Genomic DNA, 17,820 nt, shown 5'->3' with positions numbered 1-17,820 from the left:
GACGATTGTCCTTCGGCGTACAATGCTATCATTGGAAGGCCCATAATGGTTGATCTTCGGGCCGTCACCTCAGTATGGCACTTGGCCATGAAATTCTTGACAGACGCAGGGGTAGGACGCGTGTTGGGTAATCAGAGAGAAGCGAGGGAGTGCTACAATGCCTCAGTCACAAAGGCGAAGAAGGGAACGTCGAAGAGCACTCCCCGAGATAGGTTGCAGATGGCTATTGATACACAAGCCCAATCCGGTGATGGAGTCACCAAATAGGGTGTTTCCCAAAGTGAGGATAGGGATTTAGATCCTCGCTTTGGGGATTTTGAGGAAGATGTTGGACCCGTCGAGGACCTGGAAGAGGTCCAACTTGATGAAAAAGACCCGACCAGAATCGTAAAGGTCGGGAAAAACTTAGAAGCAACAACGAAGCATGCACTGGTGGAATTTTTGCGAAAGAGCCAGGAAGTTTTTGCCTGGTCACACAAAGACATGGCTGGGATAGATCCTGCAGTTATCAGCCATGTCCTGAACATTGACAAAAGTTTTTCACCCGTGCAACAGAAAAGAAGGCTACTTGATAAGGATAGATCGAAAGCCTTAAAAGAGGAAGTCGAAAGACTGAAGGAGAATGGGTTCATCAGGGTGGCGTTTTATCCATCGTGAGTCTCTAATCCAGTACTGGTTCCCAAGCCTAACAGTAAATGGCGAACATGTGTGGATTTCACAGACCTTAATAAAGCCTGCCTAAAAGATTGCCTCCCACTCCCAAGGATCGACCAGCTGGTTGATGCAACTGCAGGACATGAGATCCTCTCTTTCATGAATGCATACTCAGGATACAATCAGATCAGTATGCATCCCCTTGACGAGGATCACTCTAGCTTTCGGACCGATACAGGGTTATACTGTTATAGAGTAATGCCCTTCGGACTGAAAAACGCTGGTGCGACTTACCAGTGGCTGGTTAACCACATGTTTAAGGAGTTAATCGGAGTAAACATAGAAGTGTATGTGGATGACATGCTGGTAAAGTCAAAAAAGGCAGAAGGATATGTGAAGGATTTACAAGAGTGTTTCAACGTTCTGAACAAGTATCAGATGAAGTTAAATCCGCTCAAATGTTCATTCGGAGTAGAATCAGGAAAATTTTTGGGGTTCATTGTTAATTCAAGAGGAATCGAGGCCAACCCCGACAAGATTAAAGCCCTGATCGACATGAAATCACCGATGAAAATAAGGATGTGCAAAGTTTAACTGGAAGAATTGCCGCATTAAGTAGATTTATTTCCAAGTCGACGGATAAATGCGTCCCTTTCTTTAATCTGCTTAGAGGCAACAAGAAATTCGAATGGACCGGAGACTGCGAGCAGGCTTTCCAAGCCTTAAAGGAACACATGGCACAACCTCCTGTTTTATCAAAACCCATAGACGGAGAAACTTTGTTCATTTACCTGGCGATCACCGAATTTGCTGCTAGTGCGGTGCTAGTACGAGAGGAAGAAGGCATACAAAAGGCGGTCTACTATGTAAGCAAAAGGTAAATCGGGGCCGAATTGAGGTATCCTCCAATCGAAAGATTAGCCTGTTGCTTAATCTTGGCCTTAAGAAAGTTACGTCCTTACTTCCAAGCCCATCCCATCACAGTCTTAACCGACCAGCCCCTTCGGCAAGTTCTACAAAAGCCAGAGGCGGCTAGACGCTTGTTAAAATGGGCAGTCGAACTCGGGCAGTTCAATATCACATATTCACCGCGAGCAGCAGTAAAAGGACAAGTCTTGGCTGACCTTATCGGTGAATTCACTGAGTTCCCAGACGACGAGCAGTGCGAAAAACCTAGTGCGCCTCAGTCGCAAGTCGAAGTTCCTTCGTGGAAGTTATTCACGGATGGATCGTCCAACGAATCTCACGCAGGAGCATGAGTGATATTGATAACGCTAGAAGGGCATCGATTTCACTGCGCTATTAGGTTTGATTTCACCGCATCAAATAATGAAGCCGAATATGAAGCACTCCTCGCAGGACTAAGAAAAGCCAAAGACATGAGTATAAAAGTGCTTGTTATCTACAGTGATTCACAACTGGTAGTGAATCAGGTCTTAGGCGAGTATCAAGCACGAGGCCTCAAAATGGTGGCCTACTTAAACAAAACTAGAGATTTTTTGGCGCAATTCGAAAAGTATACCCTCCAGCAAATTCCCCGAGATCAGAATTCAAACGCAGATGCTTTAGCCAAACTCGCAAGTGCGAAAGAAGTTGACACTTTGAATATAGTGCCAGTTGAAAGATTATGCGAGCCGAGCATACGAGCAGGCGAAACCAATATGGAAATCTGGATGGAGGATACATGGATGACACCGTACTTGGAGTATCTCACGAATGGTGTACTACCAGCAGATAGAAACAAAGCCAGAACTCTTCAAAGACAAGCTGCTAGGTATATACTGGTCGATGGTGTTCTTTACCGAAGAGGATACTCCATGCCACTACTCAGATGTATTACACCAGAAAAAGGCTAAAGAACTAATGAGGGAAGTACATGAAGGCTTCTGTGGGGACCACCCTGGGGGGTAGAGCTTGTCCAAAAAGATTCTGAGGCAGGGTTACTTCTGGCCAACTATGAACGAAGACTCAATGGAGTTTGTGCGAAAATGCGATAAATGTCAGAGATTTTCCAAGATCCCACGCGCAGCTCCTAACGAGTTAAAGAAGATGCAGAGTCCTTGGCCTTTCGCAGTATGGGGGATAGACTTGATTGGATCCTTGCCAACAGGAAAGGGTGGAGTAAAATACGCAGTCGTGGCAGCTGACTACTTCACCAAATGGGCCCAAGCTGAGCCGCTCGCTACCATAACGACCAAGAAAGTTCTTTACTTTGTCATCAAGAACATTGTTTGCCGATATGGTTTGCCTCGAAAAATAGTCTTAGACAACGGCACCCAGTTTGACAGCGACTTATTCACAGACTTCTGCGAAAGGCATGGTATCGTCAAAAGCTTTTCTTTAGTCGCACATCCACAAGAAAATGGGCAAGTCGAAGCAGTGAACAAAACACTTAAAGATACCTTGAAGAAAAGACTTGAAGACGCTAAAGGAGCATGATCAGAACAGCTGCCTGAAGTACTCTGGTCGTATAGAACATCTCATCGAACAGTGACAGGTCATACCCCATTTTCCTTAGCATACGGGTATGAAGCTATGTTGCCCGTCGAGTTAGATCCGCCCTCACATCGACGAATTACATACGACCAAGACCAGAATGGCTAACTGATGATGGAGTCCCTAGACTCACTTGAAGAGAAATGGGAAAGAGCCCAACTCCGAGTAGCTGCGTACCAACAAAAAGTCGCCCGGCATTTTAACTCAAAGGTGAAAGAAAGAAAGTTCAACGTCGGAGATCTAGTACTTCGACGAGTTTTCTTAAACACCCACGACCCAACTGCTGGAGTAGTCAGACCAAACTGGGAAGGACCTTACCAGATCGAAGAAGTCCTTCATCCAGGCACCTACAAGCTTACACACTTAAATGGAGATCTCGTTCCTCGCTATTGGAACGGAGAACACCTGTGCAAGTATTATCAATAAACAGTCCTTTTAAAAGGACTGGCTTGTATTAATTTATACTTTTTACAAGTTTTGAAAAAGGGTTAACCATGTTATATGGCTAATCGCTTATAAGTGTAAGATCTTTTTAAGATCACTCGTAAAGACATGTTTAGTCCATTTTTAATACGAGAATTATAAGGGACTGTGTGCAGCCAGTCATTCTTGCCAACGTTTGTAATTTTTTTTTACAAGTATTTGTTCATTACGTGTGTTGTTTTGCTGTATTATAAGTGTTGCATTTCCTACCGAGCAGTAATGTTCGTACAAGTCGTGGTCAAGGCAAGTGACTAAGGACCTAAAGCTCCCCAGTCACTTGGGGGGCATATAAGGTAAATCGATAGCAAAGCATACCAAGAGGTATGTAAACACATGAACAAAATGAGTGAAAGTATGCTATGGTACTTAGAGTATTTTTCAAAATTTATATTTTGTTAAATCAGGCCAAAGTACTATGCTAAGTTCGGTCATGCGAACATATATTATAGTAAAGAAAAAATATTATAATATCAAAAGGATTTCTTTTACACCGCGAGCAATACTGCTCAGATGTAAATGTTCAAATAAAAGAAAAAGTTACTGCCCTTGCAGCAACAAAAATAAATTGTCTTTACAGCACGGCCCGTGGACCGTGTAAATGAAACAAAAAAGAAAAAATTCTTAAGGAGCTGGAGGGGTGTGAGGAGTGCCTTGGTCGGCCGAAGGACCAGTCTCGGTGTCCGCACCATCAATCCCCCCTGCTAGGGAGATATCTGGGGAGGCAGGCACTTTGGCCTTTTCTTCTTTCTCCAGCCGGAGGGCGCACTGCGCCATCAGAGTCCTCTTCAAACGTTCGGACAGGTAGTTGAAGTTAGCCTCCCGGTTGTGCTTCCAGAATTCGTAGAAGCAAAGGTGAGTGGCTTCCTTGTACTTCTTCAAATCCCTGGCCCCGACCTCCTCGAGCTCCCGCACTCGTTTTCCAAGCTCCTCCGCCTCCTGCCTGCTGGCAACCAGATCAAGCTCAAGCTGAACACATTCTTGATGGTTAAGCTTGGCGCTCTCCTTGAACTTTTCCTTGGAGTCGTTGGCTTTCCTCAAGGTCTCCCGAGTGGCCAGCAGCTCTTGGGTCAGATTAGCTTTGTCCTCGCACAGTTGTTCTTTCTGTTTGGACAGCTCCTTATTCTCCTCGAGCAGCTCGTTGTTGGCAGCCTCGAGTGCTTGCTTACTCTCAGCAAGCCTGGAGTCAAAGTTCTTTCCCCGAGAAACCAACGCCCCAATATGGCGCCAGCCAGCAGTTAGAGTCAACAGCCCCTGAAGACAGAGAATAGTATAAAGTAAGGACGAGGAATCAAAAATAAATGCTAAGACATAAGGAGTTAACTTACGCTGACTATCTCGTTCAGCCCCCTGTTGACAACTTGATCGGCCTACATGGAGACAGTTTCAGTAATGGCCGCCTGGCTGCGTTTGTGCTTGGAGAGTTTGTATATCCTCTCCCTGGCTGAGCCGACCACGAGGTTGGGCAGGGAGCCTTCGGGCGGGGTGTTCAATGCCTCCCTATTAGGAGCCTTAGAGGAAGGCTGGGGGTCAACAGGAGAGGGAGTCGACTGATCGGGGGAGGACGGAGGTGGTGAGTTCTCCTTTGAAGGGGAGGTGGCTGGAGCATTGTCTGTTCGAGCCTTCTTCGAGGGAGTCTTGCTGCTTTCCCCTCGAGCTCTTTTGCTATCCTTCTTCGGGACAGAAGAGCCAGCGGCAGCCTGGTAGTGCTAAAAAACGTCTTTGGAGTCCATATCTGCACAAGGAAACAATGCGAGCAGTAAGACTAAATGGTCACACAGGGTAAAAGAATGAAAGTAAAAGGATTACAAGTAGAGTACCCGCGCTACAACTACTGGTCGTTACATTATTTACTGAATTATCTACTGCCCGGAAGATATCTGAATTTAAGGAAGGAGCATTCTTAAAGTTGCCATCCCCATCAAATAAATGAGAGGGAATTGGCAAATGGTTTAAAAGCGAGATTTGTATACCGTTTTCATCCGACGAGTCATCAGAGAATTCGGTAGGCTCAGCAGCCTTTTGTTTTCCTTTGCCCACAGGAGCCAAGGGTCTCTCTGTTCGACGAGAGATGGGGGGTTCCCTGATCGTAACCCCAGTTGTTCTCCTCCGAGGAGGAGACGCTTGGGGTTGTTGCTCGGGTTCCCCTTCGACATGAGCGTCTTCCGCTGAAGGTTCACTCGTCGCTGGTTGGAGATTCCAGAGGCCGGCCAGCCTAAGGTTAGCCTCTGTAACTAAATTTTTGACACTCTTATCAGCATTCGACATGCTAGCTAAGAGTGTCACCCTTGACTCCATCCCTAGAGTTGGGATTGGACGCAACCATGGGCCTGAAACACATTGAAAATCAAGACATTGAGGAAGAAAAATATCAAGTGAAGAAGCTGGCGATGTGAGAATTTTTTACCTCCTCGGGTGAAGGCCAAGTTGTTTGCAGCCAAGTCAGGTGTAAGGAAGTATTCCTGGTGATACCTCCCCACATTGGAGATGTGGGTAGTGTCAGTCAGGAAGGTGCGTCCGGTTTCTTGGTGGCAAAGATGGAAAAACCCTGTGCCTTCTTGTTAGGGTTGGACTTAAGGTCAAAAAGGAAGTTGACCTCGTGGGGGGTGGACTCTGGCCATTTTTTAATTTTGTAAAGGATATAGAGTGCGACAAGCATTCTATATCCATTTGGGGTAATTTGAAAGGGGGCAACTCCAAAATAATTTGCTACCCCCTAAAAAAATGAGTGAAGAGGCAAAGTGGCACTTGCCTCAATGTGAAATCGTGACCAGGCGCTGTAGGCCCCGCCTGGCGAGTTGGCCCTCTGGTCAAGAGAAGGTTTGACCAGGGTCACCCCTGTCAGCTTATATTTATTTAAGTAGTTGGCGATCATCCTGATCGTCACTCTACTCTCGGGTACAACATGCCACTCGACATCCGGCTGAACAGCATGTCGAGGACGGGCATGCCTTTGCACATTGGCGTCAAGAGCATTTTCACTTCGACCACTGGTCGATGGGGCATCAGCAGTAGGCTGGCAGGAGGTGTTTGGGATTTTTCTTTTTCGAGCTTTGGTTTTGGTACGAGCCATCCTTTGGGTTGGGACTGGAAAGGTATTTGGGCTAAGGCGAGAGAAAGGAATGTCCAGTATCAAAGTAAAAGGGTGTTCTTCACCTTCAAGCAACTGTGCTAGGAGGTCGTCTTCAATGGGTCTTTCTCCTCCCCAAGGGTCTTGCATATGAACTGCAAACAGACAAAGGAGGAGATAAGACACGTAGCTTGGGGATTTATGTGGGAGATTGGGATAACGTTGCTCACGTCTATTGACCATCAGTATCCTATCCATACACTAAATTCGGTGCTAGCAGTTTGAAAAACGGATCAAAAAGGAAATAAAACGTTTTTTGAAAAGAAACTTTTTCAACTCCTAAAGGGCGGGAAAAAACCCAATTTTCGACTAGCTTAAAGATCGAATTTTTACGTCAATCTTACGCCCTAAATCTATGATCCTTACTATCGAACTACCTCCTAACTTATCTAAAGCAGAAATACACTCTCTTATCAAACATCAGACGATTTATACAAGATCCTCACAAATTTCTGCTCAAGAATGCAAGAAATCACAGAACACGGTAACAACATGCATGGCATCATGAAAAGTTTAAAAAACTAAGAAATTACCTGGATAAAGGTTGGAGGTTTAGAAAAATAAAAGCTTTGAGTCGAAACGGTCTTCGGAAGGACGTCTGGATTTTTCGAAATTCTGGGCTCCGAAGCAAAGCTCTTGAAAAAGTTCTTGGCTGAAAATAGTGAGTAAAAGATTATAAGAGAGATGAGGAGGTTACTTATAAAGGCTGAAGTATAGCAAAAAGTGGCAATCATGACTTTCCCTTTTTCGAAGCGTGGGGGAGTGTATAAGCCGTCAAATTGGTTTCTTGAAAATCGAAAAGGCTTGATTAGACATAATTAAGTCGCGATTTTAAAAAACGCACGAAGACTCTGACAGATTTCGTGGGGCATATGAACGGTTGTTTCCCTAAAGTTTCTTTATTGCTGGTCGCACTAAACAAACTTGGGGGGCAAATGTTATCCAAAAAACAAGCATGGGTGACATGGCAAGCGTTTAGTACACGTGGCTGACACCTAGCAGAAGTCTTGTTCGACCATCGACCAGAAAGATTTCTATGGCACAACGCTCAAACGTTATGCACGACCAGCTTGGTCGTATACTCACTATATTTGGAGAAAATCTTATGCAGTTATGATCATATCCGAGATTGTCTCCCATGATTTCCTGAGTTTCCGATTATTTAGGAAATAATATATGTAACAGATTGATGTAATCCCCCTTGAGCCTATAAATAAGAAAAGGATAGCTCAAGGGAGAGGACCTTTTACTTTTTTGCTTACTTGAGAGTATAGATTTACGAGAGAATTAGAGTTAATACATTACGATATATTGTTTATTCTTCAGAGGTTGGTGAAACTCATAGAACCCTAGTTCTTTGATCACTCCTTTGAATCCTATATCAATAATAGCTCAAGTGGACGTAGGTTATTACCAGTTTTTGGGGCTGAACCACTATAAATTCTAGTGTGCTTTATTGTTTTCGTCATTATTTTCATTCCAACAAATCTGTCCACATCAAGCATTTTTGACTCCGTGTCAATTGACTAAAATCAGGGTCAACAGTCTCAATTAATTTATTTAATTATCAATTAGAATTATCAAAGTTGACCAGGTCAATTTTGAATAGTTATACAGAGTTATACAATTTAGAGAAGAAAAGATAAATTATGGCAGATTTATTAATTAAGATAAATTGGTATCTAAATTAATAAATAAGTTTAAATCAAGGTTCAAATTATAAATAAATAACTTGATAAATGATTTAAATAATTATTTAATTAAATCAATAGAAAATAATACAAGCCTTGATTTTAAGTCCAATGGACTTATAATTAAATGAGAAATTTCACGGGCCTAAAGTCCATGATAATTTCGACCTAGGGCTGATATTATCTATTATTTTATTGATTTTTTAATTAAATTAAATGACATAATTGAGTCTATAAAAGGAATGCTAAGTGAGAGTTGAAAACATATTTTGAATAATAAGTTTATGAGAATATCAGTTTTAGATTCCCTTTACTGCATAAGTATTTTTCTAAGCCTTAATTTTTCTCTTCTATTCTTCTTCTCTCTGTATTTATCTCATGTGTTGAGAATTTCCCACCCTAGTTTAGGTGATTCTAAGGATACTTTGGAAGACAGTGAAGAAAATTGAAGAACAGTTCAGTTTCTTGGTAATACCCTACGACAAAAAGGAGACAAGGGTTAAAGAAACTGAAAGAATGACTCATTCATTCTGTTGCGTATAATGTAAATATTCTTATAATTATTTCTCTTTGAATTCAATTTTAGAAACATGTTCTAGGTTGTCTCATATTAACTTGTTTAATATTAGATCTACATGAAAATAAATAAAGATCCTGTATAAGTTTCCCAACAATAATAGATGATCATTTGTATATTAGTCTAAATCCTCGGTAATCATGAACTCTTGTTTGTGCTTATTGAATCTTTTTATTCATTTGTTAAGGTTTTTTAGTATAATGAGGTTAGTGACTTTTGTTTTGGAGATTCAATATCATGAATGACTAGTGTTGATCGCGTTTTTAGCCAACGACGTGAGAACGTCAAAAACGATAAAACCTTCAAGAGAAAATAAACGACATAGACGATTTTTAAAAGAAAGTAAATAACACACGCAATTTTTATAGTGGTTCAGCCCCAATATGTTGGTAATAGCCTAATCCACTTAGAGTTGTGATTATAGATCTGCACTCGAGATCAGATGAACCTGAGTCAACTGAGTTTCTTTAGTGTAAATTAAAAGAATACAAGAATTTCTCTCAAATACAAGTATTCTCTCTCTCTCTAGAAAATTCGGATCCAAAATTTCCAAAAAGCCCCCTTTATGATGCCACAAGCCTTGTATTTATAGGCTTAGGATCGTACAGATGATATCCCCATAATCGGGATATTTTATTATCCTCATTATATTTAAATTACATTAATATTCAAAATGTAACAATACACTAAATTTGTGGGATAAATTGAGAGATTCTCGCGTATGCCAAGACTGATTCTTGTTGAAGTCGTTTATGGGAATCTTGACGCAGTCCTGCTCTATCTAGTTGATCCATATCACCTTCAGTCTGGTCGGCCACACCTTTACTGGGTAGTCATGCACTTGACTAGGCAGTCATGCACTTGGCTGGGCAGACATGCACTTGACTGGTCGGACATGGTTATGCCTGGTCAGACAAAGTCATGCCTGGGCAGGCAAGATCATGCCTGGGCAGACAAGATCATTCCTGGGCAGACAAGGTCATGCCTGGGCAGACAAACACGTGACTGGTCGGTCATGACACTTCTCAAGCCAGTAAAAAATTATCACAACTCTGAGGAGCCAATATATTTATTGACTATTAACGTGTCATTTACGGACCATGTATTGCCACTTGTCACCTCTATCGCCATGTCATCGATCTCCAATTTTTGGGGATAACAACTAGGAACATGATTTACAATAATGGAATCCACACTTTCCTAATGGATCGAATATTAGTTCCCTTAAGAGTTAATTTTTTAACTTAATAGTTATTGAGCTCAAATCTATAATTTGATTATAGATTAATTATTTGCTAGTGAATTAATTGTACTTAAGGAATAAGAGGTAATTAGAAGGGTAAAACGATAATTTTGACTAGCTTTAATTAACGAACCAATAGTTGGAGGACCGAACTACATTATTGATTATACCAGTGGACTATAAAGAAATTGTTATATTATTTATAATATAATGTTTTAGATTAAATAATTGTGACAAAGAGTGTCACATATTGTAACATATAATAGAGAGTTACAATATTTAGATATATGTGAATATCCAAATATGTAACATATTTGGTGTTACAAATTCAGTTACAAATTTGTAACTTCTAAATATTTTCCATTATTGTGTAGATTTATTGTTACACAATATTGAGATGAATTTCTTAAAGTCATATGTAAAATGGTTGTTAGAGATATGATTTAAACCCCAATAATGTGTTTTGGGGGTTACAAAATCAATTGGGAGTGATTTGGAACCGTTTGGAAAAACAACACAATTTGGTGTGCTGAAATTGGACAGTGGTCGTGGGCAGGAGCACTGGTGGCCACGCCCTGGGGGACAGAGAGCCACGGCCGCGGCCAGCAATGCCCGTGGCCGCGGCGTCTGACTGACCAATTTTTGGTTTTTTCCAACCTTTTTGAACGGCTCCAAAAACACAAATAACTCCCAAATCTAATTTTTAATTCCATAAACATCCAATTAATCATTGGTAACAGTCATGGGGGTTGGTGGAATTTGAAATTCAAATGGTATCTCAAACTCTATAAATGGGAGCCTAATGCTCACTTGTAAGACACACAATTTTCCATCCACAAAGCACTTGGCTGGAAAATACACCATAGATGATTGATAATTCCAGAGAGTTATTTCTTAGAGAGATGATCCCTTAGTGCTTAGAGAATATGGGGAAATAAGCTTTTGGACAAAGGTTTTGAACATTGTTCAAGTTGGTGATCCCTACTACTCTACACTTTGATTGTGTGAGAGTTTGTGTTTTTCATTGATTTTTTATTCTTTTGTTCTTCTTATTCTTAATTACTTGTATTATTATTGTTTTGAGTTTGTAATCATCTTCTTCTATTTTATATTTACATATTTATTTGTAACATGTGTTTTAGAGTTTTAGTTCTTATAATTCTCTTCTTTCTCTTATTTCTATATTTACTTGTATTGTTGGTCATTGAGTTGTAAACTTATTTATCTATCATCTTGTCCACTGTATTTTTTTCATAGAGTTATATTTTGGTTTTACCATTTCTATTGAGCAATAAAATATATTATCTAACAAAAATCTATGTAAATATAATTCTATAAATACTTTGAGTGCAATTCCATATTTATAGTGGAGTAATCATGAAATTAATAAATAAGATTATTATATTAAAGAGTTTAATTAATAATCTGGTTTATTGAAGCTTCATATTATAGGTCCATGGTCCTCAGGTCACATTTGTCATACGTTGTCAAGGGTAATGATGTCATAAGGAAGATTTGTATAGAGAATGACTTAATTGCAAATGAATTAATTTTCTGAGGCAAGAAAATAATTATGGGCAATTAATTATTTGTGAATTAATTAATTATTTAACTATATTATTTTTATTTTGAAAAACTATATGTTAAAATAAATATTAATCATGTTTGGATTAATATAGAGAGAGATTGATAATTATCTTATTATAAGATATTTATTTATTTAAAAGTAATATTTTAAGATAAAGTTAATATTGAATTAAGTGATATTTATTTTGGGATAAATATATTATCTTAAATATTAATTAAATAACCAAATGAGAAAATAAGAAAAATCCTTATATGTGGCTCACGACACACTCACTATATTTATTTTGGGATTTCTGCAGTAGACATACCTGATTTGTTTGACCACTGGAGAAAAAAAATCATTGAAATCTATACCTTCCTTTTGAATGAATCCTTTTGCAACTAATCTTGCCTTGAACCTTGTACTTTCAGTTCCTGGTATACCTTCCTTCTTTCTGAAAATCCACTTGCAATCAACTAATTTCTTGTCCTCTGGTTTGTCTACAAGTATCCAAGTACTGTTCTTCTATAGTGATTACATTTCTTCCTGAATAGCTTGAATCCATGATGCAACCTGTTTACAACTGATGGATTCTTGGTAGGTTATTGGTTCTGAGTTTTCAATCTCATTTGTAGTGGTCAATGTAAATGTTGTAAAGTCAGCAAAACCAAATCTTTCAGGGGCTCTAACTTCTCTTCTATCTCTATCTCTTGCCAATTGATACTCTTTTAAACTTCTTTGATTGTCATCTTGTTCTGTACTAGTAGTTGGCAGCTGCTCATCTGTTAAATTTATTTTATTTTGATCCACCTTAAATGCTACACGATTACTGTCATCATTTGTATTTGCTACTGAGTTGTCTTTGTTCTTCATAGCCATTTCATGCTCATTAAAAACCACATCTCTACTTATTATACACTAAAACCAGGTTCTAAGCACCATAACTTATAGCCCTTGACTCCTTTAGGATACTCGAAAAACATACACTTGATTGCACGAGGCTCAAGTTTGTCTTGCCTAATGTGAGCATACCTTTAAATGATCAAAACATGAAGCCTGACTTGTCCATTTCTCTTGTGGTGTCATACAATCTATTGCAGTTGAAGGACATCTATTGATTAGATAACATGTTGTTGTGATTTCCTCTCCCCAAAATTTCTTATCTAAACCAGCTCATTTTTACATGCATCTCGCCCTTTCAAGCAATGTTCTGTTCATTCTTTCAGCAATACCATTTTGTTGAGGAGCGCCACGAACAATATGGTGTCTTGCTATTCCTTCCTTACTATTAAATTCAGCTGAGCAAAATTCCAATCCATTGTCTGTTATGAGTTTCTTGATTCTCATCCTTGTCTAATTTTCTATGAGTCTTTTCCATTTGACAAAGGTGTCAAATGCTTTATCCTTGGTCTTTAATAAGAAAACCCAAACTTTCCTTGAGAAGTCATCAATGATACTTGTAAAGTAGTTTACTCCTCCTGTCATTGAGACTTTAGATGCTCCCCACAAGTCTGAATGCATATACCTAAGTTGTTGTTTTGTAGTGTAAGTGTAACACCATCCTAATCCAGGACCGTTACATTGTGTAATTAAAATAGTGCTTAACTCACTAAACGAGTCATTTGGACTTAAAACGTGTAATTGAAACTAACACAAGGTTTAGGTCCTAAAAATGTTAGTAAAAAAGTAACCATTTCATTAAAAGAGTGTAAATTTGATACACGGGATCCCAAACGAGTTTATAAACCAAAAACATATACAACATAAATACAAGGGCCGACCTAGGCAACAAAATAAGGGTTCAACCCTAGTTCCAACAAGTAACCTCGGTCGTGGTGGCCGAGCAGGCTGCATATGTACATCTCGCCCCTGAAGTTCTCCAACTCATGGCTTGTCCAACTTTTTCTTTCCTTTACCTGCACCACGTAGCACTCGTGAGCCAATACTCAGCAAGAAAACATAAACATGCTCATAATCAGTTAATCAATAGATTACAAAATCATAAATAACATGCTAATCAGTAATATCAATACCCAAGCATGCATTTAATCTAAATAAGCAGCCATAGAGCCGCACTGGGGCCCCCTTGCCCTAATCCTTTTTTAACTAGCCTTAGAGCTAGCAAAATGTACCTCGCGCTTTATATTCCAGGCGACCATAGGGTCGTACAAGCGTATATCACGCTTCTGGATTGGCTTAACCACATTGGCCTGCGTTCAGCATGCTATTGCTGCCCTCGACTTATAAGTCGAATTTTTCAATCAGATATAACAGGTAAGCATACATCACTTAATACAAATATGCCCAACACATTCAAACATGTTTAATAAAACATTCTAATCAAGCACGGTTATAACCATGTTCGATAACTGGGGCTCAAGCCCTAACCACAGTTCAGGTGCAGTTTTCTTACCTTAAGTCTTGAGCAAATATAGTATAGCGACCCTGAGTGCGATCCTTTCATCCCGAGCCTAGCAGTCCCTAGTCACAACCATAACAAAGAATAACCATCAAGAAACGAACCAATAAAGGTTTCTGGACCAAGTCCTAGCCTCCGGGACCTTGAATCCCTTAGGTTTGGGTTCCCATAACCTATTTTATGACTTTTTCCCATCTAAGTCGTGACGCCCCCACAAAAGAGTCGTTACACCTAACTAGGCAGAAAGCCTAACCCAAAAATCCCCTGCACTTGCACCGCGCTGCTAAGGCAGTTCAAGGCACCCCTGCCTCGACTGAGTTCATGCGGGCCGTGGTGCCCCAAGAACAGCGACGCGGTGCGACCTCGAAACCCAAAAAAAGTGAGCGATTTAAAAAATTGCAGCTGACCCAAATCCATCCCAAAACACAGTTTTACACATAATTGACCATTATAATGGTCCCAGCATCATAGAAACACAGTAAACAACATTTAAAACTTATAAAAACTCAATCAAAACTCAAAATTCAAGAGTTACCAAAACCAACATCCAAGAACAACCCAAAAGGAAAAACTAAAGAGTTTAAGCTTGGAGTACCTCTGCGAATTCGTTTCCCCCACTGGATTCCCCCACTAGATTCCTAGCCTTGGCAACCTCTAATTCTCTAGAACAAGCCTCCAATTCCCCACTAAGCTTACTTCCAAGCTTAAAACTCAAGAGTCCTTCCCAAAGTCAAGTGAGTTCCAATAACAAGAGAAAGAGAGAGAGAGAGAGTAACGAGGTAAAGAGAGGGAGTGAGTGAGAGTGTTTCTATTTTTTTATTATGAGTTGATAAACTCAGCCACTTAGAATATACCATTCAAATGGTCCAAAAGACCAAAATTCCCCCACTAAAAACTTTCCTCTCAAAGCCCCTCAAGGCAAAAAACGACATTTGACACTCTCATCCGACATAATAGTTATAATTCCCAATTAATCTTGCTAAATACCAAATACCACTATTTTTCCAAGAATACGACTCATACTCCAATGAGTCCTGGTAGCTCACCAAATTACCAAAATACCCACTGGCTCACCTCGAGCCGGGTATTACTCCCCGTTGTGACTCTACCGCTATCATGCTCAAAAGGACCGACTCCTACCAAATATCTCAAATATATCCACATAATAATGTGGTCTCAATCACATAATACAATATAAACACAATTATACCTTCAGTGGGTCAAAATTATAAATATGCCCTTTTAAATAAAAGCGAGCATTTTACGCATATTTAATACACTTAAACATGCATAATTAGTCATATCATAATATAACTTATGCAATTTACATAATCACATAATAACACATAATATTCCAATAATGCCATCTCGGCACCCTAATCAAGGAACTAAGCTTTATTATGAACTTTGGAACGTTACAGTGAGCTCTTGTATTAAATTTCACTATGTAGCGCTTTCCATAAATGCATTCCTCACAAAACTCTAAATTTCCACTCAGTTTTCCTTTGAGAATGCCTTGTTTTTCAAGCTCACAAAGACCCCTCTCACTTACATGCCCCAATATGAGATGCCACAACTTGGTTATGTCCATATTGTTATATCCACTTACATTAGAAACAAGACCAATTATTGTTTCTCCATTCATATAATAAAGTCCATTTCGATATTCACCTTTCATGACAATTAGATATATTTTAATTACCTTGAGTGTTCTGTCATCAATTCTATTCTAATGGTGCATCCTTTTGCTGCAAGTTCCCCAACAGATATCAGATTTCTTTTAAGCTCTGGCACAAATCTTACATTCTGAACAATTCTTTGAATCCCATCATGAAGTTTGAATGCCACTGATGTGATTCCTTGAATTGAGCATGCCTTATTGTCACCAAGTAACACGGTACCACCTTTCTTTTCTCCTATATTACAAAACAAATTCTTGTTTGGACACATGTGAAATGAGCATCCTGAATCCAATATCCACCCGTGACCTGAATCAACATCTGAAACAACCAAAACATTAGCATAATCATAACCATCTGAAGCAATACTTACCTCACCTCTATCCTTGCATTTGCTGTTGTTGTTTTCACGATTAAGCTTGGCCTTTCATTTTTGAAATGTCATTATTTCTTGCAGTAATAACATTTTTTTGCAGTTGCATTTCTTGATTTGGATCTTGACCTATGAGCTCCTCTGCCATGGTTCTCGAAGCGTTTGTATTCTTTATTTTCTGATATGCCTCTAACAAACAAGCCTTCTCCACTTGATTCTGATTTATCCTCGGCCTTCTTCTGAATCTCTTTAGAGTTCAAAGATGCTTTAACTTTGGACATAGTTGATGTATCCTTTCCATAGAGAATCGTGTTAACAAAATGCTCATACAATTTTGGAAGAGAACTTAACAGTATGATGGCCTAGTATATTCTTCATTTATCTTCACCCCAATATTGTTAAGATTAAGAACAACATTGTTAAAATCGTCTAGGTGCTTCCTTAATTCCTTATTGTCATCCATTCTCAAAGTGTAAGGTTTCTACTTTAGCTATAGCTTATTAGTCAAGGATTTCTTCATGTATATCTTCCCCAGCTTGTCCCACAATTCGATGGTTGTTTCTTCACTTGAAACCTCACGCAAAACCTCATCCCCAAACTCAACAAGATAACACTGTGAGCCTTTGTTTGAATTTCCTGCTGCTTCCTCTCATCATCACCAAGCTCAACAAGAGCTTTGCTGTCAATCGCCTCTGAGATCCCTTGATGCGCCAGAAGTGCTTCCATCTTAATTCTCTTGTGGACTTGTCATTCGAACCTGTGGACTTGTCAATCTCAAACTTTGTTGAAGCCATTCTTAAAGGTTTCTTGATGTTACACCATTGCACTTGAACCACTACATACCCGAGCTCATGATACTATTTGTTGTGATCTATTCAATCACAATAACAAGAACAATATCTGAACAAGAAAACCAATCAACTAGACAAGATAATGGCAGTAAGATAACAAGATGGAAATAAAGCTCAACGCATGAAATACGTGGTTCACCTCTGTATCAAGAGCCCTCAATGGTTGGTACTATCTCTTATTTATCAAAGTAGATTACAACAACAATGTCTCCAAGAACTTTTACAACATAAAACTAAGTTCTTGAACCTTGAGAATAAACTCTCTACAACTCACTCTTCTCTGTAAAACAAAACTGAACATGATAAAAAATACAATAGGAGCTGAGAATATATATAGTTGGTTGTCATGTGAAGAGGAGCAACTAATTTAACTGCTGCTGTTAAGTTGGTTGATGATGTGTCAAGTGGTTGAACCACATTACAACATGTAATAATGTATGTAATATATGTGTGTATAAATGAAAAAAATACTTTTAATCTGTTTATTTGGATTATATTAGGCGGGTTTGTATAATTCTCAAACCGCCTAATTTTGAATTTTTATTGGGTTATTCGAATTACATTTTTTGTTGGTTTTTCGGTTTGACTTGAACAGTTTATTCGGATTAGGCAGTTTGCAAAATTTTTTGCACAACCTTAATTTATTTATTTATGTAATAA

The sequence above is a fragment of the Humulus lupulus genome, chromosome 2, assembly GCF_963169125.1.
Source record: "Humulus lupulus chromosome 2, drHumLupu1.1, whole genome shotgun sequence".
Lineage (NCBI taxonomy): Eukaryota > Viridiplantae > Streptophyta > Magnoliopsida > Rosales > Cannabaceae > Humulus > Humulus lupulus.
Note: the sequence above shows the minus strand (reverse complement) of the source record.